Raw genomic sequence first — 26,553 nt, 5'->3', positions numbered from 1 at the left:
CACTGAAAAACTGGTTATTGAAAGTACACTTCCCTTTCTAACTGTTTAGCCTTTGTTCATTTTTACTGTTAACAAATCAAATGAAAAGATTACTAAGCACTTTGATCTTCTGAATTTTGTAAGTGAATTTACAATAATGCCCCAAATTCATGTGTCAAAGATCTACCTCCAAATTCATCACATGGCTACATCTGAGCATAAGACTTTTAAAGGACAAGTAAGTTTAATATTAATCCAGTCTGACTAGTATAACTGGTAGACGAGATCAGGACAAAAGAGGAAGGTGAATGCATAGAAAAGAGATAATGTAAACATACAAGAAAATACCTATTAGTAGACAAATAGGAAACCAACCATGTTGCCATCTTGGTCTTTACTTGCAGCCTCCAGATATTTGAGAAAATAGATTTCATTCATTTCAGTCACCCTATCTATGAGCACTTTGTTATAACAGCCTCAGCAGATTATTAAAAATGTTGAGTATATATTTACCAATATCATTATCATTAAAGAGTGATAATTTCTTTCATACTTTGCAAATCTTTTTTTTAAAGTTGTGTGGCCTGCATTTTACTTCATTTTCTAAAAAACAAAACAAAAACGAAAACATGAACTAGACCAATGTGACAAAAACTGAAATTCAGTATAAAATGTAAAGAAGAAAGAGTGAACCTGATGCATGATTTTCTGGGGTGGGGCCAGATAATGGCCAACTTTATATACCAAGACAGTGACCATTGGCTGCAGCCTTTTGTAAGTGTACATCTCTTTGGATTCCCAGAAATGAGCAGAATGAAAATGTTCATATTAAAAATTTATTCAAATGGCCATGTTATGGTTTAAGTATGAAGTATCCCTTAAAATGCTCATGTGTTATTGGCTTTATTTCTCAGCCAGTGGCTTTATAGAGATTTGATTAGATAATAAGAAAGGTAACTTCATTAAACCATCAATAAGTTCATGACAGCCATGTAAATGTCATTCCTTCAGGGTATTGCTTTCAAGATATTTGGACTTTAAGTGAAGTAAGCCAGGCCCAAAGAAACATAGGTCCCATTGTCTCCCTTATTTGCAATAACTAGTATATGTCTAAGACAAGCAGAAAAGGTCAGATAAGTTGATGTTAGGGGAATTAACCCCAAGATAAGGACTCAAATGTTTTTTTTCTTTCTTGTGATTGTTTCTAACATATTTATAAAATGATTTCTTTGTTGCTTTGTATGTCCCTTCCCCACAGTATAACCCGTTTTCACTGTATTTGATGTTGGTATAATGTGTGGAGGGGAAGGGCAAAAACAAATCATTTAAGTAGGGATACAGGTGGACCCATTGCAACAATGAGATGTACAAGATGTTATGTCGAAAAACGAACTTTACAACTTTGGGATGGGAAGGGATGGGAAGGGGAAACAAAGGAGGAAGCAACACTGCTTGATAAGAAATGTACTCATTACCTTGTCCATGTAATTGTAACCCCTCTGTAGGGCATTTTCACAATAAAAAATATATTTGGACTTTATCTCTCGAGTCATCCATATCCCCTCTCTCTTTCTCTCTCTCCCTCCCTCCTTCCTTCTCTTCTTTCCTCTGCTCTTTGTCCCTCCCTCCCTCCATGCCTCTCTATGTTTTCGTCTCTGTCTCTGTCTCTCTTCTTGATTCCTGGCTTCAATGCAGTTAGCATTGACTATCCTCAACTCATCAGGCCAAAGCAATGGGGCCTGTTGACTATAGATTAACACCTGTGGAACTAACAGAAAATATAAATCTTTCCTCATTTAAGTGATTTCTCAGATGTTTTATACAAGCCATGGAAAACTGTCTAGTCTTGTCAGTGTCTGCTGCCTGGAAAATAAAGAAGACACCCTGCCCCTATTACCCTCCATAACACAAATAAAACATCTAGACACTACAGAAAGTAAGTATAAGAAGAGTCCATGTTGGGGAGAACACAGAGTGCTTAGAGACCAAAAAATTACTGCTTCCTGCAGAAGCTAGACTCTTGAAAGTGTCTGTAGAAGCCGAGAAAAAGCATCATATGGAGTATTAATCAAAGGACCACAAAGGCAATATAAGGAGACAGAATATGCTTAGATCATGACTCTTGTACTCTATGCAAATATCACAGAACAAAGAGAACCGAAAACAAAAATGCAGAGTCCATCCTAACCAGTCCCAGAAAAAAATAAAGGTAAATAGGAGTATCAGATAATAATGAATCAGCCAACAGTCTCCCACTGAAGACAATAGTGGATAGGAATAAGATACCATTGTTTTCCCCAGACAGAGGGTATCATTTATCCAAAATTGAAAGACAGACCCTGGTCTTTCCCTCAACCTGGCAGCAAGAAGGTAGAGTCTTCTTAGATTAGCAGAGTGATATCTGAAAGGAAATAATTTGACACATGTTTTTAAGAGATCCAAAGCCTATGTTATCTATCTGAGCCCATTCAGGATGCCATAATGAAACACCCTAGAGTGGGTAGTTTACAAACAGTAGAGACTCCTATTTTCCAGTTTTGGAGGCTGGGAAGCTGCCAGAGGAGTTGGTGGCTGGTGAGGATTGCACAGCAGTCTACACGGTGCTTGTTCCTGTATCTTTAATTAGCAGTAAATAAGATTCACTCTCATTAAATTCTTCTTCACTGACTAGACAAAAACCAAGATGTAAAGTCCTCCTTCTAACTAGATCTTAAAATTAAATAATTGGAAATTAAATTCTAACATAGTAACAAGGGAAAGAACATTCAAACCATAGCAATATTCAAAATAAGTTGATTTTATATGAAAATCTCTTCTTTATATAAAATTTTGAAAATTTTAAAGAGAAAAGACAGCACTCATCAAAACTTCCAGTACACAGATGCCAGAATTATCAGAAAAGAAATTTAAGGCAATCATTTAAAATTTTTTGCAACAACCAATTTTGAACAAGCTTGAAGCAAATTTTAAAAATAGAAAGTATCAGGAACAAGGAGAAAGTCTAGCAAAATAACTGAAATAGAAATAGCAAATAGTATTTTAAGACTGAAAAAGTACAACAAAAAGAATAAAAATATTAAGGAATGAGCTCAGTAACAAAACAGAAAAATCATAAATGTTTAAATATGGTAATAGGATTCACTACACCTAACAGAAAAAAAAGACTAAAAATGGAAACTCAGAGACATGAAGGATTATAGCAGTAGATCTGATGCTTCTGTTATCATAGTCACTAAAAGCAAAATAGAAGAGACTAAAAGACTACTCAGAGAAATGTTGAACAAAGATTTCCAAATTTGTTCCACAAAACATAAAGAAATTTAAGAAACGTTAAGAAAATTTAAGAAAATATAAAGAAATTTAACCCCAAATAGGATAACGACTATCAACAAATCACCAAAATGTTATATACTCAAACTTTAGAAAATTATACCTGGAGAAAATAATCTTTAAACACTCAGAAATCAAGATTGCAAAGGAAGGGGTGACATTGTCCCAAAAAGAAATGTGCTCTTTGATTAAGTAATGTAATGGTAACCCCTTTGTACACACCTTTATAAGAACAATTTTAAAAAATAAAATAAAGAGAAACACTCAGAGAAGCACCACAATAACTATAGGGGGAAAAACAAATAAATGATCCAATTTGAAACTTTCCTCTGTCTCTCTGTCTCTCTCTTTCTCTCTCTGTCTGTCTCTGTCTCTCTGTCTCTCTGTCTCATCTGTCTCTGTCTCTGTCTTTCTCTTTCTCTCTCTGTCTCTGTCTCTGTCTATCTCTCTGTCTCTGTCTCTCTCCCTCTCTCTCCCTCTCTCTCTCTCTCTCTCTCTCTCTCTCTCTCTGTCTTTCTCTCTTTCTCATCTTTCTACTTTTGAGTGTGTACTGGTCTGGGATCTTGACCTCAGGCCTGGACACTGCCTGAGCATTTTGCTCAAGGTTACCACTCTATCACTTGAACTACAGCTCCATTTCCAACTTTTTTACTGGTTAATTAGAGACACAATGCACGAGGACTTTTCTGCTTGAATGAGCTCCTATAATCATAAGATTACAGGCATGAGCCACTAGAACACAGCTTATCAAAAAAATTTTAATTAAATCACACACAAGAGCTGGGCATGGTGGTTCATGCTGCTTATAATCTCATCTATGTGGGAGGGATAGGAGAATCATGCTTTGAAGTCTGGCTAGGCAAAATATTTAGGGAAACTCCATCTCAAAAACTAACTAGACCCTTGTTTTCACTGTATTTGATGTTGGTATAATTTGTGGAGGGGAAGGGAAAAAACAAATTGTTTAAATAGGGATACAGGTGGACCCACTGCAACAATGAGATATACAAGATGTTATGTTGAAAATGAACTTTACAACTTTGGCGGGGGGGGGTGGCTGGGAAGGGATGGTAAGGGGAAACAAAGGAGGAGGCAACAATGTTTGATAAGAAAGGCACTCATTACCTTGCTCATGTAATTGTAACCCCTCTGTACAGTATTTTCACAATTAAAAAAAAACTAGAAGTAATGGTGAATCCCTGTAATCTCTGCTTCATTGGAGGCCCATGTACAAGGATAAAGATCTAAACCCAGCCCTGGTACCCTAAATGAAAAATCAAATAAAAGGAAAAAGAGCTTGCAGCAAGTGGTAGAGAAATTGCCCAGCAAGTGTAAGTCTTTGAAGTCAAACAGAGTCAACTTGGAAATCCAGAACAGAAAGATAACAGAACCATCTCTAACTACTAGGAAACTGTGCATATAATTCCAATAATTCAGTGGTCAAATGGAATAAAAATAAATACCAAACACAGAAATTAGGAGGCCCAACTAAGGAAGTATCAAGAGGAATATTCATAGCACTAAATGTTTAGTTTTCAAAGAATGGAAATATCTCAAATCAATAATTTTAACTCACATCTCCAGTAATCAGAAAAAAAGAGCAAAATCTACTTCAGGCATAAAGAAAGAAAGGATGACTAAGAATATAAAATAAGGAAATTAAAAAAAGAATACTGATAGAATGTGGTTGGATGTTGTTACAAAGTCCATTAACTTGGGAGTTTCAAATAAGAATTAATTCCTTGATCTAGTTTATTTTATTAATAACTCATAACACAGTAATAGAAACTAGGTACAATTTAATGAAGAGAGGTTTGTTTAGCTATGATTCTGGAGATGCATCTGGAGATCCAAGCTCATGGGACAGGATCTGGCCATGAATGACCTTCTTACTGCCAGGGTCCCAGGTAGCACAGAGCATGGTTATGGCCACATGCAATGAGTTCCCATGAATATGTGCCTCTGTGCTCTCATCTTTCTTCTGTTACAAAGCAACCAGGATTCAGGGATCCCTGAAGACCCTTTGCAATTTTAATAGTTTCTAAAGGCCGAAAAGCCTAGAGGCCTACGTCTAAACCATTCACCATCTTTATCCTTCACAGTGGGGATTAAATCTAAGCAGGGAAATATGAGGGCATTCATTCAAATCAGAATTAAGCCATATCTCATCACAGTGCTGGAGGACAAAAGTGACAGCATGAAAAAAAAGAAAAGAAAGAAAAAGAAAAAAAAGAAAGGAAAAAAAGTGCCAGCATAGCTCATTGTCTCTTAAAGGAATGAGCTACCTTGGTCTTTTCCAGATTCTGGTGGTGATATGAATCATATACATTGTATTTCTCTAAATGGATTTCATGTAGATGCCCTCTTAATATATGGCTATTTCTTGTTGTTGTTGCCAGCTCTAGGACTTGAACTCAGGGCTTGCAAGATGCCCCTGAACATTTTTACTCAAGGCTAGTACCATACCACTTGAACTACAGCTCCAGTTTTGTTTTGGGTTTTTTTTCATGGTTAATTGAACATGAGTCTCATGGAGTTTCCTGCCCAAGCTGGCTTCAAACTTCAATTGTCAGATATCAACTTGTGGAATATCAACCTGTGCAAGCCGCTAATGCATGGTGAAGACTATTTTCTGGATGGCAAAAATAATAACCTGCAGCTTTCACATATACTTCTTAGAGTTCATCTTGGTATGCCCCAATAGTCTCTTTCAGCAGCTGCTCATTATGCTCACTACTTTCTCTACCTGTATGGTCTCATTTGTGTATTTGTGTGTGAGTGTATGTGTGTGTGTGTGTGTGTGTGTGTGTGTGTGTATGTGTTTATATATTCTTCTTTTCATAGGGTCCACCCCAATCAGATTGTATGATTTGGTCTTAACGACTTTAACTAATTTCAATAGCAAACCTTCTTACCAAATAAGGTCCCATTCTGTGGTGCTGGGAGGAAAGCGTTTGGAAGGCACTACTCATAGTTGGTGCTGACATTTGACATCAACTGAAGACAGAACAGGAAAGCTATGTTCCCAGAAAAATGACAACAGAGCTCTGGGCACAGAGTGGGAAGCAGAGAAACTCTGAGAGTAATGGTATATTTTGCTACCAAAATGACCTTGTTCCATTCTTCCATCAAAGCAACCTCTTTACCTCATTTTTGATAGTGATTGTTCAGAAATTGTTCAGAAATGGTGTGATTCACATGCTAGATGATGAATATCATAGCACAATCAAAGAAGTGCTGGGAGAATTGGGAGGGGCAATACCAGCAAAGTGTGGATGCCAGCCTGGAGACCAGCTGGAGATGAGTAACACAGAGGCCTTGAACAACGGAGTTAGAGTCTGAAAAGAAAGGAAAATTCCATTGCCAAACCAACAAGCTTACTGTTTTCTATTTAATCCTGAGTGTTGTCCCTTAGCTTTTCTAACTTAAGGCTGGTGTCCTACCATTTGAGCCATACCTCCACTTTCAGCTTTTTGGTGATTGAGTGGAGTTAAAAGTTTCATAGACTTTCCTGCCCAGACTAACTTTAAACCACAATCCTCAGATCTCAGCCTCCTGAGTAGCTAGGATTACAGTTTTGAGCCACAGTACACAACACATATTTTTGTAATAGTAAAAAATACATAGGCTTTAACTTGGTGTAGTAGAGAATGATTATAATTCCAGCACTTGGGAACTTCAGAGTACCAGGTTTGCCTGGGCTACATAGAAAGATCCTCAAATAATCAAACAAGAAAAAAAATAAAACAAATTTTAATGTAAAGCTATAAGAGTAAAAAATTAAATTCAACCCTTTCTAATGTTTCATGCAAAATTTACTTTTTCAAAGGTCTCAGAATAATTGTTTGGGACACATATGCTGTATGCCTAATTTTCTAAAAAAATGTGAATCTTCTGTCATATGGAGGTTCTGAATTTGGGTTACGTTACTGCTTCTGGTTGGCTTTGTATTTCTGCTGAATGTTCCTTAAGGTCAAAAATGACACACATGAACAACATTTTGTATTCATGATGTGACAGTCTCAGGCATTAGAGTCTGGAAACTGATTAAATTAATTGGTCATCATGGAGTTGAAACTGTAGTCTCGGCATACACAGAGTATATAATAATTAGAGAAGGGAAACATGCTTGAGGTTATTTGCATGCGTGCGTGCATGTGCACACACACAGAAACACACATCACATGAAAACAAGTAACCTATGATGTCAAAAATTAAAATGAAGTGATATAATAGCAACACCACTGCCTTCTCCACGTGTCTGAAGATGGTTTTGTAAAATGTACATCTGAGGCAAGATCATTTTGATAAAATATACATATGGTAAAAGTAATATAGAAAGTGGACTCAGTAACAAAATAGGTTTTGTATTGTGTCATAGACAAAATACATGTTGACGGAAAATGGCACACAAGGGATCAAAGAAAATCTTTACAGATAAACATCTGAACCTTTTTTCAGTATGGTACAATTTTAGATAATTTATGTTCTTCTGAAACTCATTGGTATTCTACTCTAAATATACAGCAGCCTAAAGTTTGAGAAAATCTGGGCCGGAGACCTAAATACAGAGCTCCAGAGAGGATTGCTGGCTGTCTGCAGATTGGTTTATGTAATCATTGGTATCATTCTATCAGTATGAGAGAAGAGAAACCTGCCTCACTAAAGCCAATGAGATGTACTTGGCCAGGACAGGAGAAGTCACAATGTGTCAATTTGGAACTTATTTCCTAAAGCAGTGGTAATATGAGAGAAGAATTTAAGAGTGGTTCTAAGATTATTACCATGCTGAAATGTGCATGAAATTCCTCAAAATCAAGTGTTTCAGAAACACGGAATTTATCACCAAACCTAGAATCTTGATTTGCTTTCAAAAGTCTTAAAAAAAATATCTTTCCCAGGTCATAGTTACTTCAGCTATTTTCTTTCCCAATAGTCTCATTTAATAGCTCTTTTGTGGCTGGAAATGATGATACAAACCTGAAATCTTAGTGTTTGGCAGGCTGAGGAATGACAATTATGTTTAAAAATAAAGAAAGCAACCAAGTGCCAGTAGCTTTCTCACCATTGTAATCCTAGCTACTCAATAAACTCAGATCTGAAAATCATGGTTTGAAGCTAGCCCAAGCAGGAAGTCCCTGAGATTCTTATTTCCAGTCAACAATCCATAAAAGCCAGAAATAGAGGTGTTTCCCAATTGGTAGATCACTAGTATCAAGATAAAAAAGCTGAAAGACAATGCCCAGACATTAGTTCAAGCCCCAGGACAACCCACATGCTAGAAAGAAAGGAAGGGAGAAGGGAAGAAAAAGAGAGAGAGAAAGGAAAGAAGGAAGGAAGGAAGGAAAGAAGGAAGGCAGGAAGGGAAAGAAAAAGAGAGAGGGTGGGGTTTGGCTCAAGTGGTACAGCAGCAGCCTTTAATGAAAAAAGAAAGCAGTAATGCAAGTACTAAAGGTCAAGGTCTAGTACAGCAATAAATAAATAAATAAGAAAAAGGAAAAATTGAGACCTTCTGCTTGATTTATGTTCCTGAGTATAATTAGAAAAGAAAATATAGTTCTTTCACTTACAGAACCAGACTTCTTCCATTAACTTTTTCAAGGGGAAATTTAACATTCTATGCTAATCAATAACTGATGGACCCAGCTGTATGCATAGTAAAGTCCTCAGAAGAAAGTATATCTAGTAATTAGAAATTTGTCTGAATTAGGACTAAGATTAATGATCAAATGTCTTATTTTGGATGTTTGAAATTAATGAATATACTCCTATTTAATGTGAAATAGAATTCTTTGTGCCAGATAAGCTCCCAGAGCTAATGTACTTAAAAATGTTCATCAGAAAAATCTCTTTGTGGTTTTCATATTTTCAGTGGTTATTGTGAAAAACCATTACCAAGAAATAATGTGAAACATAACAAGCGCATACAGATAGCTGGTATGACTAAATAACAAGTGCAATATTGGCTTTGCCTATGATCATGGAGAAGAGTAAATGGGTCTGACTAACTAGGAGTCTTCATTTGTCTAAAAATAAACTTTCCCAATAGAAATCTAGTACTCATGATTTTGCAAGCTAACTTTAGAAAGTGACTAATGCATTCTTATTTCTATATTATATAACCATTCCTTTGCTAGATCTGGACTTGCTCAGACTTTACTGTGTATTACATCGGCCTGAAGAGTTCATTAAAATAAAGGTTGCTAAAGATATATAGCCAATTTCTAACTGAGCATGTCTGGGGTGATAAAAGAGTAATACAGAATTGATCTCTCTTCTCCTATGAGAAGAACAGTGTAGTAAAAATTGGAGTACAATCTCCTCTCGCTCTGTCTCTCTTTCTGTCTCTCTCTCCCTCCCTGCTTCTCACTCCTGCACTCTATTTGCTGTGCTTACTTATACTACAACCAGACTAAGATAACAGAAACTGTAATGTTTAATCACCTAAAAATTGAGAGCATTCACCCAAACACATCTATAAAATTATATCTCTAGCTAGAGACATAAATGGTTGGGAGACTATAAACCAGAGCACATGGTTGGATTAGGAGTCAGTGGTAGAGAGACCCTCAATGGAGTCTTTGATTCATTTCAATGGGTTTTTGTATTTCAGGAAAAAGTAGTACATTTCATTTTGTTATTATGATTAACACTCAATATTTCAGTTTAAGAAGGAAGAGCTGGATTATTTTATATACTCTGCACAAGGAGACTACAATGGATGCAGTAAATATCTTTAGAGACATGGAAGGCATTAAGAAAGACAAGGAGCCAGGAGCCAGAGGCTCATGTCCGCAATCCTAGCTACCCAAGAGGCTGAGATCTGAGGATCCTGTTTCAAAACCAGCCCAGGAAGGAAAGTCTGTGAGACTCTTGTATCCAAGTATCCACCAGAAAAACCAGAAGTGGCATTGTGGCTCAAAGTGGTAGAGCACTAACCTTGAGCTGAAGAGCTCAGGGACATCACTCAGGCCTAAGGTTCAAGACCCATGATCAGAAAAAAATAAGACAAGAAGATTTCTAAACTTTATAACCAATATATGTGGGAGAATCTTCCTTAGAACCCTGTGAGAACTTCACGAATGAAATCTGCTTTTCTGAAACTCCCATTTGCATGAATGTATAAATGTGCCTTGATAAAATTTAAACAAACTTTACAAGTTTACCTCCTGAATCTCAGTCTGAAGTTTTACTCTTTGAGGGAAGTTGTCATCAGCTACAGAGGATTACCATGTTAGGACAACCTGACTGATTTGCATTTGTGAATTTTCTGTTCCTTTTATATTTTCATGTTCCAGTCAATAACTGAGGTATCCTCCAAATCAGACATCGAACTGAAGTAGAGTCCTAGATAAAATGAATAAGTCTTAGAACACTGGTTTACTCCAGTTCTGAATCTTACCAGTACTACTGCAACTGGAAAGATCCATGGCTTTCTCGTAATCTCTTCTCTGTTATTTTAACAGACCACTCTCCAGTGGATACTAGGCAAGTTTTATTCTTCCCAAGCTCTCCAAAACTTTCACTTCACTTTTCTTCCATTGTGGAGGGTGCTGATTTCCCACTAATGCCTAGATCCATTGCTAAACTGGGAGTCCAGCCATTGGTTTACATGAAATAACTCCTTTTTAAAAATTTAACTTTTTTGTATAGGTGATATGCAGAGGGGTACAGTTACATAAAGCACATAATGAGAAAATTTCTCTTTGAAAAGTATTACCCTCTCCCTTATTTTCTCCCACTTTTTCCCCTCCTGAACGCTACCACCCCACCCCCGCCTCCAAGTTGTATACTTCATTTCCTACAGTGTCTTGTGAGTATCACTGCTGAATTGATTCACCCCTCATCTAACTATTTCTGTGATTCCCCTTCCTCTCCCTAAATAAAATAAGCTTATATATAATGAGAAGCAGTGACCATAGGGAATAAACCAAAAGAAAAGAATTGCAAACAGTACAGTATAAAACTTCTTGCTTCCATTTCTTGGAGCTCATTTCAATGAGCTCTTTTTATATGGTTATATGCACCTAGCTTTTGAGCCATAGAGCTTCCCTATGACTCAGCAATCCAACTCCTGGGCATTTACCCAAATGATCATAAACAAGCCCACACTAAAGCTACCAGCACACCCATGTTCATTTCAGTATTATTTACCACAGGTAAGATATGGAATCAACCCAGATGCCCCTCAGTGGATGTATAAATCAAGAAAATGTGGTAAATAAACACAATGGAATTGTGTTGTCCATCAGAAAGTATGGCATTGTCTCATTCATAAGGAAATAGAAAGCCTGGGAAAAATTAGACTGAGCAAAGCAAGTCACACCCAAAGGAATAGGGACTGCAAGTTTTCCCTAATTTGTAATAATTAGAATATGTCTATAAATCTACAAGTAAATTCAATGGATAGTAAAAGGCAAATAATTACACTTGGACATAATTAAACAGCACTCTAAGCATTCACACACTAAGAACAAAGGATATTCTTAGGAGAGGACTCCTTTTGGTTTGAGCTGAAGAATTAACCTGTCTTCTTTGATTTTATCAGTGAAATAACTATAAATAGATACCTAATTCCTATTTGCCCAACTGGAAATATATTCCCTAAGCAAGGAGATCCCAGGCTTTGGAAATTAAAAATCTAAAATAATAAAATTCTAAACTAGTATCTATGCTAATTGTGACAAAGAGAATAGCAAACTAAAATGAAGTAAAATGCATAATGTAAATAATACTGAGGAAGAGGATGTCAACACTGACAGAGGAAAAGAAGTCATAAGAAGAACATATTATGGGGTTGGAAGGCCTTAGATTTGCAATTTAATCCTTCCAAAATCAACTGTGGAAACAGGGATATTTGCCAAAGCTAGTTTTATCAGTAGATCAACTCAAAAGAATCTCTCAGAAAAACTTTTGGATGACTCATAATTTTGTGGACAGAAGCAATACCAAGATCTGTGTTTCAAATGCAGCCTCTTCTGTCCAGAACAAAGAGATTCTTTTCATGGGGTTCACAGTGGCATCTTGTGGCATCAAAAACTGAATAGCATCGCTCTGAGTTCCCCTAAGCCAGTAAACAGATCACAGTTGGAGAAATTACATTTTTGTATGTAGATGAAGTTCTGTTTCAGAATGAAGAATCCATATATAGTAGAGTTCATGGGCTTTCATATTGATTTCTTAGAAACTAGAGAAATGTCTATGACACAAATTTATTTTACTTTTTGCATTATAGGATGAATAAAGCAAAATCAAAATTTGGATAGTCCACTTATAACCTGAGAAAGAAAACATTTTTGGATTTCTGTCAGAGCTTTCCAGGGTACAAACCATCAGGTACTATCTCTATATTATAAACCATCTAATTTCCCATAAAAGCCCATTTGTAAAAGGATATGTAGGTCCTCCAATAAAACAAAGGAACAAAAAAAATAAGACTGAAATGGATCCGTGGTATACACAAATAAACTTAATACTTATTATAAAAATAATTTTCAGATTCAATATATTTCATAGAGAAACCAGCTGAAAGTACCTTGTTTCTCAAATGATGGCATTGCACACAGTAATGTTGATTAGCAACAAAAGTAATCAATAAACCTAATTTAACTGTGGTTGTATTCAGTTCAATTATTTGAAAATGGAATGAATATCAGGCTGCTAGATGCAAGGGAAGCCTTGTTATTGCTTTCTTCCCAGAAAGACACAGTATAACTATGTCTTATCTGCAAGAAAGTGGAGGCATTTTATATGGTAAAAAATCACATTATTTGATTTTAAAAAAAGAAAGATAAAAGACAAATAAAAGAGAAATAAAATAGGTTTCTATCAAAAGTAAGCATTTTCTTTCAGTTTCCAAGTTTTCAAAGTGAGGGGTAAGCATTACCTACTCTACCTGCTGCTTCATATTAAAGAAGAGGAGGAAGCCGGGCGCTGGTGGCTCACGCCTGTAATCCTAGCTACTCAGGAGGCTGAGATCTGAGGATCGCGGTTCAAAGCCAGCCCGGGCAGGAGAGACCGTGAGACTCCTATCTCCAATAAACCACCAGAAAACCGGAAGTGGCGCTGTAGCTCAAGTGGTAGAGCGCTCGCCTTGAGCTGAAGAGCTGAGGGACAGCGCCCAGGCCCAGAGTTCAAGCCCCACGACCAACAAAAATAAATAAATAAATAAATAAATAAAGAAGAGGAGGAGTCTGTGTTGAATGACTGGCTGCAAGGTACAGGAAGCCTGTTTGGCTGTTAATATTTATTCAACAGTAAGAGACCACGGATTCTGCTGTCAGATTGTCAGTGGTTGTAGAATTTCCACCACATTTAGAAAAGTAAAATTACAGCATCTCAATGTGACACGTGGGGCAAAAATCACATATGTTCAGAAAGGACACACTACTGCTTTGTTAATTATGCAGTGCACAAGATAGGCCTGCAATGTGGAATAAAAGCTATCTAAATATGACTTTTTCTGTATGTACAGGCCTGGGAATTTAACTCAGGGCCTAGCTCTGTCCCTGAGCTTTTATTTTTATTTTATTTTTTTGCTCAAAGATAGTGTTCTACCACTTGTTTCACAACTTTACTTACAGCTTTATCGTAGTTTATTGGAGATAGAGTCTCAAAGCTTTCTTTCCCAGGGTAGCTCTGAACCACAATCCTCAAATCTCAGCCTACTGAGAAGTTGGGATTATAGGTATGAGCTACCAGCACCTGTCTTAAATGTGACTTTTATTACCCTAGAGTCCTCCTCTATTTCCTCATTTCCTCACAGTCTTAATGCTCTGTACTCTTAAGATATCAAGGAATATTTACATGGTTATTCATTCCTGAGATTATTTTTATTCATCTAACCTATTGCCTTTCTATAAATTCAATGAATATTATAAATATTTCAGGGGGGAAATGCTAAGTACTTTTGAGGAGACATTGAAAACTTCTTTTACCAGTATAAAATGTTAAGTTTTATGATTGATTAATCATAAAAGTAACAAGTTTAATATTTTACTCTCTCTTCTCTTGTGTCAGTCCTGGACTTGACTTGGGGACTTCACCTTCTCCTTTGGCTGCAGCCATTCTACCATTTGAGTCACACCTCCACTTCTGGCTTTTTATTTTCTTAATATGCATTTTCTTAATATACATTATTTTCTTAAAATACATTTTCTTAATATACATTCTTATTATAAATTTTAATATACAGTAAAAAATACTGTACATAGGGGCTATACTTACATGAGTAAGGTAATAAGTACATTTCCTATCAAGCATTGTTACCCCTTCCTTTGTTTTTCAACTACCATACCTTCCCTCTCCACCTCCCCAACTCCTACCCCACCCCCACCAAAGTTGTAAAGTACATTTTCAACATAGCATCTTGTATATCTCATTGTTACAGTGGGTCAACCTGTATCCTATCCCTGTATCCCTTCCCCTCCCCAAATTAGAAAAATGTATATATCAGATGCAGGGCACCAGAATCAAATACAGTGAAAACAGGGATTATACCATGGGGGAAGAACATACAAAATAAACAAAAAAATCACACATTATAAATACATTAAAAACAACAGCAACAAAGATAAAACCTCTTGTGTCCCTTTCTTGGGGTTCATTTCGCTTAGTATCATTTTATATGATCATATGTACATAGCTTTTGATCTTTCTGCTTGTCTATTAAGATTATCCTAGATGTATACTAGTTATTGCAAATAAGAGAGACCATGGATCTATGTTTCTTTGGGCCTGGCTTACTTCACTTAATATAATTTTTTCCAATTCTTTCCCTTTCCTAGCAAATGAGGCAGTGTCATTCTTTCTGATGGAGGCATAGGATTCCAGTTTATATATTATATATACCATAAGTTTCAAACTCCACTACAAAGCCATAGTAATGAAAACAGCTTGGTACTGGCACAAGAACATAACTGAGGACCAATGGAATGGAACTGAAGATGCAGAAATGAACCTACAGACCTATAGCCACCTAATCTTAGATAAGGGAGCTAAAAAATAGGATGGAAGAAAGACAGCCTCTTCAGTAAATGGTGCTGGCAAAATTGGTTAAACTCTTGTAGAAAACTAAAGTTGGATCCTCATCTATCACCCAGCATCAACTTTAAATGGATCAAAGACCTCAAAGTAAAAGCAGACACTTCTGGCTTTTTAAATGTCAATTGAAGATAAGAATCTCAGGACATTTCTTCCTGGGGTTTGTTTCGAGCCATGATCCTCTGATTTCACATTTATGAGTAGCTAAAGAAGACAGGCATGAGCAACTAGCATGCCCCATCTTTTTTGAAAAGTTTTTTTTTCAATATTCTATGTGCTCTTGAGAAAAAACACAGACAAATTCTTGTTTTCTTAGTGCTGGGTTCTATAGATTACTTTTAGACTTTCTTGCTTTGCAGTGTTTTCCTCTTCTATTTTCTTGCTGATCCTCTGTCCAGTGGCTCTGTGTGTTATTGAAAGTACATATTTAATCTCTAAGTAGGCTGTAGGTTGATTTACATCTTTTCACTTCTATCAGTTTTTGCTTCATTAAATTTGAGATCCTTGTTTGTACGAGTCTGCACATTTAAAATTCCGTATTTGCCAGGCTCCAGTGGCTCATGCCTGTAATCCTAGTTACTCAGGGTGCTGAGATATGAGGATCGAGGTTCAAAGCCAGCCTGGGCAGGAAAGTCTGTGAAACTCTTATCTCTAATAAATCACCAGAAAACCAGAAGTGGTGCTGTAGCTCAAGTGGTAGAGTTCTAGCCTTGAGCTGAAGAGCTGAGGGACAGTGCTCAGGCCCAGAGTTCAAGCCCCATGAGCAACCAAAAAAAATTCCATATCTTTCAGATTATTTTTTATCACTACAAAATGTGCTTTTGGTTCTTTGGTAACATTTTCTCCTAAAGTCTACTTCCTCTACAATAGTGTGCTATTACATATCCATATTGATCATACCCCAAATTAGATATCATTTGTATCCTTCTATAGCAAATGTAATTGTGTCATGAAATATGAAGTATATTTCCTGTAAACAACAAACTATTCAAACATCACACATATTATGTGTATTATGTATATGCTCTTTTTCTTTCTCTTTGTCTCTATCTTTCTCTCTGACTCTGTTTCTGTATCTTTCTGTGTATGACTCTCACTCTCTCTTTGTCTCTGTCTCTCTGTCATTCTCTCTCTCATTCTCTTTCTTCCTTTCTTTGTCCATTCTGAGACCTGAACTCAGAAATTCACTCTTGCTTGCTTGGCTTGCTTACGTGTTCTTGATCTTCTTAACATTAGGGTTACACATCTATTCTGGGTTTTTTTTTTTGCTAGTTAATTAGAGATGGAGTTGTTTTACAGACTTTCCTTCTCAGTATGCTTTCAAACTCATACCATCAGATCTGAGAATTCTGAGTAGCTAGGATTACAGAATAAAGATAGCAACACCCAGCTCAGCTCATCTCCTTTAAAAAAAAAAAAGCATTAATTCCTGTCTTCTGTATTTGTTAAAGACATATGTTCAAGTGTGCTTTGAAAACTCCTGTTTATATTACTCTTTGTTATTTTAATCATGCATTGTTACAATTATTACTAAATCAAGTTTTAGATAAAGCAGAACAAAAAATAAGAAACAATAATGCACTTATACTACCTATTGTGTGCCTGCCAATATGCATTAGGGAACATGTCAGAGATTTCTGGTAGTCCCCATGAATGTGTAGCTTCTAGAAGTTACTTTCCATTTTTCAGCAAGGCTCATATTTTCCTTCCCTGAAATCTCAAGGGGAGGGAAATGCCTACCCATTGTTAACAGTTTCCTATTATTTCTGTAATAAAGTAACAGTACATTTTATTTGTTCACCCTGGGCCAAACTTTGAGTCACACTAAATAGCCAACTTAGACTGAGATTTGCCAGGGAGCTGTGAATTTGGAAAGAACATTGGGTGCCGTGGGGAATGATGATTTCAGTAGAGCTCTAAAAGGTGCTATATTTTTCCTTAGTTAGCAATTATGCTGGCCTTTGAGCCAAAAACTACTATGCCAAAGAGGTGATGTATGGGCAAGGGCAGATGGAATAGAGAAGATCGAAAGTCTATTGAGTTGTAGTTGAACTGCAGGTAAGTATTTCCTCTTGGATATTAATCATCAGTTATTTATATAACATTGCTTAATTTCTAGTAACTAGAAATGGATTGTTTTACTTGTTTTGTTGCATGTTTGCTGCTTTACAGGAAAGTTGTTCTAACCAAAAGCCTCACTCTGCCATTTTGGAATTTCTTCTCTAATGCAGAACTTTTCTGTTTCCTGTCTGACCAACATAACATGAGTCTCTATAAAATACCTTGTTATGATTATGCTAAGTTTCTTTTTTGCAATTCTCTTCAAGGAAATATAACAAATTTCTGTAAAGTTTTACAGAATTGTATAAACCACTATTTAAAATAAACCATAGCTGGGCACAGGTGGCTCACACTTGTAATCCTACCTATTCAGGAAGATGAGAGCTGAGGATTGTGGTTTAGAGCCAACCTAACAGAGATTCCATGATACTCTTATCTCCAGTTACCCACCAAAGGAAAAAAAGCTGGAAGTGGAGCTGTGGGTCAAGTGGTAGAACACTAGCTTTGTGCACTTAAGCTCAGGGATAGCACTTAGGTCCTGAGTTCAAGTACCATGATATGTGCACACACATGCAGGCACACACACGCACACACACATGACATATTTTACCTGATTTTTTGTTCTCAGAATTACTTTCACTAAAAATGTTATTGATATATTATGCATATATTCAGCTCCATTAGACAGGTTCTATATTTAATAAAACAAAATTTTACAAACTAAAAAAGAAATCAGTAAATTAAAGAGAGTTGGCTAAGAAATCTTCTCAAGAATCTTAAGAAATACGAGTTTTGATTTGAAAATACAATTTGCAAATAAAAATTTATGACAAAAGCCTTTTTTGTTATTTTCCCTTTGACAACTGTTAAAAAATAATAAACTTCTACCAAGATTAAGCATTGGTTTTCTGCTAAAAAGTAGTGAACTTCCACCAAGATTAAACATTTGTAAAATGTAGAATGAAATTATGAATGAATTAGTCATTTATTCATTCATTCAAAATGTATGTATTGAGCGATCTGTATGGGTTTATATAGGTCATTTTTTCTTCTGTTTCATTGATATTTGGAGTTTTCTCACATTTCAAGGATTCCTATTTTCTCTAGCCTCACCAGCTACTTGAAAGGTATAATTCATCCACATATGCACCACTTTTCATTACAAATCAGAGTGCAGAACTAATGGGAAACAGGAAAGAAGATGGAAGCAACATCTACAGGAAAAAAACAATGTCCTCATGAGGTCTAAGCAGCAAAAAATATTTTTTGAGTAAGCTTAATAAGTACAGAGCTGGATGACTTGACTTATGCCAAATATTCTAGCTACTCAGGAAGTATAGATCAAGAGGATTACTGTTTGAGGCCAGATTGGGCTATAAATAAATAATTTTCCAGAACCCCATCTCAAGTAAAAAGATAGATAAAGTGATTTATCTACCATTTAATTCATGGTTGAAGGATCCTTGTGTAGGCTGGCCTAAGCAGAAACCACAAAACCCTACCTGAAAGTTAACTAATGGGGAAAAAAGTCTTAGGATATGGATCCAGTGGTAGAGCACCTGCCTAGCAAGCATGAGCACCTATGTTCAAACTCTGTTCTCTGTTCATTACTGCTTCTAAAAATGAACATACATTGAAACAACAACTTATTATTTTGGCCAAACTCATTTTACATTTTGCCACAAATGCAATTAATATTACTCTTAACAGAGTGATGTTTTCTATACTGTTGAATATGTTCAAAAATGAGAAAATAAATATGATAGTATCCACAGCTTCCATCATTTCCATAATAAGAAGACCTCAAATTCACTGATACAAACAAGATACAAGAAGGGAGAAATGGGGAAAGAAGAGGAGACATTTTCTTTGTCCAGAAGAAAATGGAAGTAAAAACTCTAGAAGAAGCCAGATGCCAGTGGCTCAGGCCTGCTATCTTAGCTACTCGGAAATCTGAGATCTGAAGATTGCAGTTCAGAGCCATCAAGGGACAAAAGTCTGTGAGACCCTTATCTCCAGCAAACTATTCAGAAAAAGCCAAAAGTGGTGCTGTGGCTCAAGTGATAGAGCGCTAGCTTTAAGCAAAAGAAGCTCAGAGACAGTCTCCAGTACCTGAGTTCAAGCCCCAGGACTGGCAAAAACAAAAACACAAAACTCTAGCAGAATCATTCTTTAAAATATATGATTACTTATCTGCACATGTTAATAATCAATACATTTACATTTTGTTTTGTATATCCAAACATTTTTATGTACTTATCACTCCAAATATTAGTGAACCATACCAGAATTAATTGTATCTGATTGGAAAAAATTACTTAATGGATCAATAGTATGCTTCACCAACAGTGGGACTGACTCTCCCTTCTTTGATGTTCTGATTTGCAAACTGTACAAATGGTTGCATGAGAGTTTGGAGGATTGAGTGTGTTTATTCTAAGTCACATAATTTAAATAGTGTTAGGCATAATTGAACACAGACCTTATTAAATATTGGTGCTGAATAAAGATCATTTCAAAGTAGGCAAAAGAACCAAGGTGGTATGAAATCTTCAATATTATAAATGGTGGTAATTTGCTTTTAAAATAGATTATAAAAGTTCTATAAAAAATAAATTTAGGGGCTGGGAAGATGGCTCAGTGGTAGAGTGCTTGCCTAGCATGCATGAGGCCCTGTGTTTTTTTTCTCAGCACCACATAAGCAGAAAAAGCCAGAAGTGGCACTGTGGCTCAAGTGGTAGAGTGCTAACCTTGAGCTGAAGAGCGAGGGACAGTGCCCAGGCCCAGAGTTCAAGCCCCACAACTGACAAAATTAAAAAAAACAAAAAAATTAAATAAATAAATTTAGCTTGGTACTAGAGGCTCATGCCTATAATCCTATCTATTCAGAAGGTAAAGATCTGAGGGATGTAGTTCAAAGCCAGCCTGAGCAGGAAAGTGTGAGACTCTTATTTCCAATTAACCAACAAAACAGTTAGAAGTGCAGCTGTGGCTCAACTGTTAGAGGGCTAGCCTTCAGCACATTAACAAGGACTGTGCCCAGGGCCTGAGTTCAAGCCTCAGGACCAACACACACACACACTCTCTCTCTCTCTCTCTCTCTCTCTCTCTCTCTCTCACAAACACACACACACACACACACACACAGTTTAACTGAGAAGGGTTAATTTTTTAAAAAGACATAAAAGGAAGTAACAGAGTGATATTGGCTGATGCAGAAAGCTGAGATGTTAGAATTGTAGTTTGAAGCCAGACAGAGCAGAAATTTTCATGGGAGTTTAACTCCAATTAACCAAGAAAAGATCCAGAATTGGAGCTGTGGCTCAAGTGGTAGAGCACTAAACTTGAGCAAAACTTCTCAGAGACAGAACCCAAACTGTTAGTTCAAGCCTTAAGATTGCCACAAAAATAAGTAAATAAATAAATAGAGTATCTTACGTGTATACAAGTACAATATACTTAAACTTTACGCAATTTCTCTAGACAAATACAGAAACAGTAGCTGTGACAAGGCCTGAACCAAACATAACAAAATAGCAACACAATTATCTGTTCAAAACTGCTAAGTCTAAGATTCGGTTATGTAGTCTTAGCAGTATATTTATGGGCTGGGAAGCTGGCTCAATGGTAGAGTGCTTTTCTCACTTGCATGAGGCCCTGGGATCAATTCCTTAGCACCACATAAGCAGAAAAAAAGCTGGAAGTGATGCTCTGGCTCAAGTGGTAGAGGGCTAGCCTTGAGCTGAAGAGCCAAGGGACAGCGCCCAGGCCCAGAGTTCAGCCCTCATAACTGACAAAAAGAAAAAAGAGTGTATTTACGAGATATTTCACAAGTATAGGACCCAAGTTTTATTTCCATAACATTTTGATGCAGAGAAAAAGTAGTCCAAATCTACCAGATAAATCCCTATGGTTAAACCAGTTCTAATATTGGAATTCCCAAGCCATGCACTCTGACAGCATAAAACTGTATTTTCCAAGGATTCAAATTAAAATAACTAACCACAGCACTGAAATCACACAGTGCATTGTGAGAGCCACAAGCCTTACAGAATCAGTGCCCTGTTAGGGCCATGTTATTTCTTATAGATCCAGGTTGCATATAAGTCCAGAAATACTAATGCCAACTGAGGAACTTTTCAAAATCTAGCAAATAATATTCTTATAAACAAGCATGTGAAAATGACAGTCTGATAAAAATGTAATTCAATGTTTATAAAGAACAAGTGAAACACTAACTGGAAATTGATTCTCCATAAGTGACATCCTATGTGATTAAAGAATGAAAATTCAAATTATCTGAAAATTATTCAAATGCTGTGAGGAATGTCATGATACCTCTTTAATACACCGATTTAATGTTCCCACTATGGGTAACACTTAATTAACAACAGGAGTGATATACAGTATGCATTTAAGTAATGCAAGTGTATAAATCTTTGTAATTATCTTAAAATCTTATGAGAAATGTAATTCATATGTTCTCACAAGTTAGCAATATGGTAGAACAGGTGGTTGACACATAATTTGATTTACTGAGACAAGCTGTAGGCAGAATTAAAAAACATTTTCTAGTATTATCCAAGTAGGATTGATAGACGTTTTCATTATTTCTCCATCCATCATAGACCAATATGCACACCTACTACCTCAATACTAATTAAAAATAGAAATTTCTATCATGAACTTCACATGAAAATGAAGATTGGATTCAACTGCTAAGGCAGCAATATCTCCCACTAGATATATCAAATAAAAACTTATGACAATCATCAGATGCAGAGAGAAGAGCACATGTTAGCTCATTCGACCCTCTTAGCAGGCACTGATGCAGGTACAAACATCAGCTCATTTCTTTAGGAAGAAGTACAAGATAAAGTATTCTGAAGTTTTCTAGATGTCACTTTGTTACTGGGAAAATGGTGAGTATTCCAATCCAGAAATTTTCAGCCCAGAACTCATGTTTAAATAACTAAGTATGACAGTCTACACAGAAACATGCTTCTCATCAAGGCTTTGAAATTCTTATTGCTCCTTTAGATTCCTTTCAAGGAAGATCAAGATTTCCCCTTAATAGAATCTTCCTGGTGTCCAGAATGCACTGTCCCAGAACCAAAGGCTGTCACATTGTATAGCTTTTGCTTTTCTTGCCTTTAGAGTTTTGCTTAATCAAATCCCATGGAGTTGGGTCCCCTAACATTTTTGCCTATAGAGAATGCAGTGTCTCTGAAGGTAAAGAGAATAATTCAGTAGGAAAGTTGAATATTGAAAATATAGTGACAGCTGTCACTCCCTACTCATCTCTACAAAATCAAGTTTAAACCCTAGAGAAAGATGTGAGGAGGGAATGGAGAAGGGAACAAGGACAGTAGGAGGGGATGGGTTGGACAATGAACCACAAGAGCAAACCTTCGGGAGAAGAGTTTCCTATCCCCACTCCATAGAAGAAAGACTCTAAAGCCCAGTGGTAAAGATAGAACATCCAGTCTCATGCCACCTATGGATAAAGACAGATTCTGACATACCAAAAAAGTTAGGAACAACCATAAAGAGACTGATCAGAAAACTCTGTAACAATAAAGGTGTATAAGGGATATTCTTGCCTGGAATGGGGGTCCATTCCTGACCAACAGTGGCTCCATCCACTGACTAGAGACACTAGCAGTGGTAAATGTCACAAAAATGTCCAGTCCTGAAATTAATTTAATCCCCAGGGACATTCTCCCCACTCCTGTCAATGTTATCATACTGCGGGGAAGTACTTGGATGCATAAGCATACCCACACATGCCTAAGTAAATACACATATACATTAAATGAGGATTGGAGTCTTGTAACATAATAAGCAAAATCACTACAATGAAAATTATGCTTAATTGTGAACCAGGATGATCACATTTGAGAGATAAAGGCAATCATCTATTCTGGCAATTAGCTGAATCACATATTGTAATTATCTAACTGGAATTTGAAAGCAATCATCATAAAACATTTCAACAAATGACTTTAAATTCTCTTGAAACAAAGAAAATATGAATATTTTCAATAAAGAGAAGTCATAAAATTTAAATTATGGAAATCAAAATTAAAATAACAGAAATGAATATAATATGCTAGGAAGGCTGTTTTAGAACACAGATGATTGAGCATGGGACAGACAAGGAAGGGAAGGAGCAGCCTGAGGCCAAATCTTCTGTGCATCCTTAGTTCTCACAGCAGAGTGAATACTAGAACAGAAGCAAACCATTGTCAAGGGAGCCATGGAACAATTACACATCCAATTCTCACAGGAGCAAAGTCAACTGCATTACCTGGGAGGTCATGTCTATATTTAAAGTATCCATCATATAATGACTGAACTAAGGATCTATCTATGCAAATCAACCTAATTTCCACCTTCTCCATAAACATAATCATGTATATATATATATATATATATATATATATATATATATATATATATATATAGTATTACATGGTGCACAGCTAAACAAAAGTCAGTTTGAATTCTCTTTCACAGATAGGTCTTTGACAGAAATATATAATGAAGTAATCAAGCGTTTTCTTTTCTTTCTTTCTTTTTTTTTGTCAGTCATGGGGGCTGAACTCTGGGCCTGGGCGTTGTCCCTCAGTGCTTGAGCTTAAGGCTAGGGCCCTACCACTTGAGCCACAGTGCCACTTCCGACTTTTTTCTGCTTATGTGGTGCTGATGAATTGAACCTAGGGCTTAATGCATGTGAGGCATGCACTCTACCACTGAGCCAACTTCCAGCCCTAGTTTTCTATTTTTACAACAATATTTGTTAAACCATGTCATGGTATTAAAATAATTTTTACTGTTCCTTTATTACAAGATGATAAATATCATAGCAAAAGATTACTTCATGTTGTATACATTCAATTAAACATAATCATATGTGACAACATAAAGGTACATTAACTCTTACTTATTTATTTTTATACTTGTAATAAATCACTGCATTTTGCAAAGTAAAATATTAACAGTTTATATTTTATTTCTAAAACTAATAATAGATAAATCTTGTCTTAAATTTCAGTTGTTCTCCAGTTTAGCATATAAATTATTAGTTTTTTTGTATGTATATTTTATTATTATTACTGGTGTCAAGAAATAGATTTTATATCTGTAATTCATAAGAATTTTCAAAGTTGTAGTGTCAAAACAGTACAAGAACTAATATGATGTGCTCTTTCAATATATCTTCTGTTGCAAATAAAACATAAATAAAGTATAATTGAATCTGGGTCACTCAATAAAGACATTTATTTATAGTAACTGAGAAGTGAGGTGTTATAATCAGTCATGCATGGTTCAATTTAGCTCTGCAATGATATCATCACTACTCCAATATTTTGAGTACCTCTTCTTTGCTTTGTGTATTTGAATACTGATTTCTATTTTAGCCCCAATTAGCTATAAGGACACTTATTCCTTTATGTACTAGTAGCACTTTGAATGACAGGACATTTCTTCCAGAAGCTATTTCAGGAGATACAGGAATTGTTTTCTCCACAGAAGTCTTTCCACAAAATTTATTGGTCCACATGTTCCATTCCCTACAGTAGCAAATATTGCCAGTGGATGGGAGGTTAAGTCTGAGAAATTTGTTCAGTTTTGTGTTAAAATTATAGTCAACCTTATCAAAAATATCTAAATTGGCAGAGGAAATATGAATGACTTAACCAAAAAAGGAGAGAAGGGTCGAATAGGCACTTCAGAGTTTTGTGATTTGTGAATGTCTTTAATACTACTGATTCTAAAAAATACAATTTTCCTTTGCTCAGATTTGGAAAGTCATCAGTTCTTTAATACAAATCTCCCATGACTTTGTGTCCAGAATTTACTAGTATTTTCTGAATAAACTTCTGAACCTTAGCCATACCAACTTACATGAAGAAAGTTGATCTACTATAGATAAATATTCATTGGCCAGAAGAATGGATAGAATTTAGCTGTGTCACAAATATTTAAGAAACAGTTATGCTGCTTTCATATATTACCAAATTTGATAGCTATGAAATCATTGGTGGTAAGTTCATTTTATTTTAGCAAAAGACTGGAAATTTAGACTCAAGGACATAGATATTATCTCTATGATAATACAAGTATTACACCTTTCTGTCTAATATATATGCTGGTTAACATGAACATTCTAAACACCCCTTTTCAACTTTCATAATTGAAATTGGAACAAAAAGCCTAATTCAATTTTGGACATTTGACAAACCCTTAAAAGGAACAAGAACCCTCAGTCAACCACGGGTAATTTATTTTCCTCAGATTTTCCTGGATCCAAGCCAGATGCCTGGGGACTGGAGAGCCCTGGAAGCATGAGGCAATGCTGACTGGCAATACCCCTTGAGGAAGCATTTTTCTCTTTGGTATTTTCCAGAAGAAAAACCACACCTGGGCACACAAGCACTGTGTTCTAATAGGCACAAGGACAGCTCCTCCTGCAGAAAATAAAGCAAAATTCCAAGTAATTACAATACTAAAAATATCTTCTAAGTCAAGTTTTCTCCTGAGAAATTCTTTAGGGGAAATACAAGTTTCACACAATAAACCCTTTTTTAAAATTCAAGTGGCCAAAACTTTATAAATAATAAAACAAGACAATAAAAAATCCTATCATAATTGCATAAATGATTGCAATGCATTATTTTAGTCTTCAATTTAAATATATAATTTAAATTAAATTAAATATTGTATGCAAACTTTAAATAAAATAGATCTGTTCAGTTCAGTAGTTAATTAAAAGTAAATGGTTGAAAGTCTCCAAAAGGATTTTCTTAAATCATCTGTTTTTCCCTAAAGACTTCTGCAAGTGTTTGAAACAAAGCAATGGTGTTTATTTTTCATTTTGATTTTAAGCAATAGAAAATATTGTAATTCTTTTGCCATTTGTTTTGAGTGAATGTACAATGGCTTCACCTAATGTATTAGCTCAGTTGAAATGTAATTTAAATACTGTTATATTCTTTTTATACAAGTATATAATCTTGAGTTTTTTAGAAGTTGTCATAAGGTTGTACAATAACTACAGTCTAGTTCCAGAACATTTTCATTACTCTGAAAAAACTCCTTTAGCCAATTACCAGTCATATTCCATTCTTCTACCAG

The 26,553-nt window shown here is 35.9% G+C and overlaps 1 protein-coding gene and 1 pseudogene across 1 annotated transcript in view; one reads left to right on the top strand and one right to left on the bottom strand.

The window, feature by feature from the left end:
• The window catches only part of LOC105980398, a 48,252-nt pseudogene extending 41,601 nt beyond the window's left edge, over positions 1–6,651 (top strand).
• Sntg1 (syntrophin, gamma 1) overlaps positions 1–26,553 on the bottom strand; it is an 852,919-nt gene that overhangs the window by 731,242 nt on the left and 95,124 nt on the right. The gene's annotated exons all lie outside the window — the stretch shown is intronic.

The sequence above is a fragment of the Dipodomys ordii genome, unplaced genomic scaffold (genome assembly GCF_000151885.1).
Source record: "Dipodomys ordii isolate 6190 unplaced genomic scaffold, Dord_2.0 Scaffold9, whole genome shotgun sequence".
Lineage (NCBI taxonomy): Eukaryota > Metazoa > Chordata > Mammalia > Rodentia > Heteromyidae > Dipodomys > Dipodomys ordii.
This window is presented reverse-complemented; position numbering and strand designations above follow the sequence as displayed.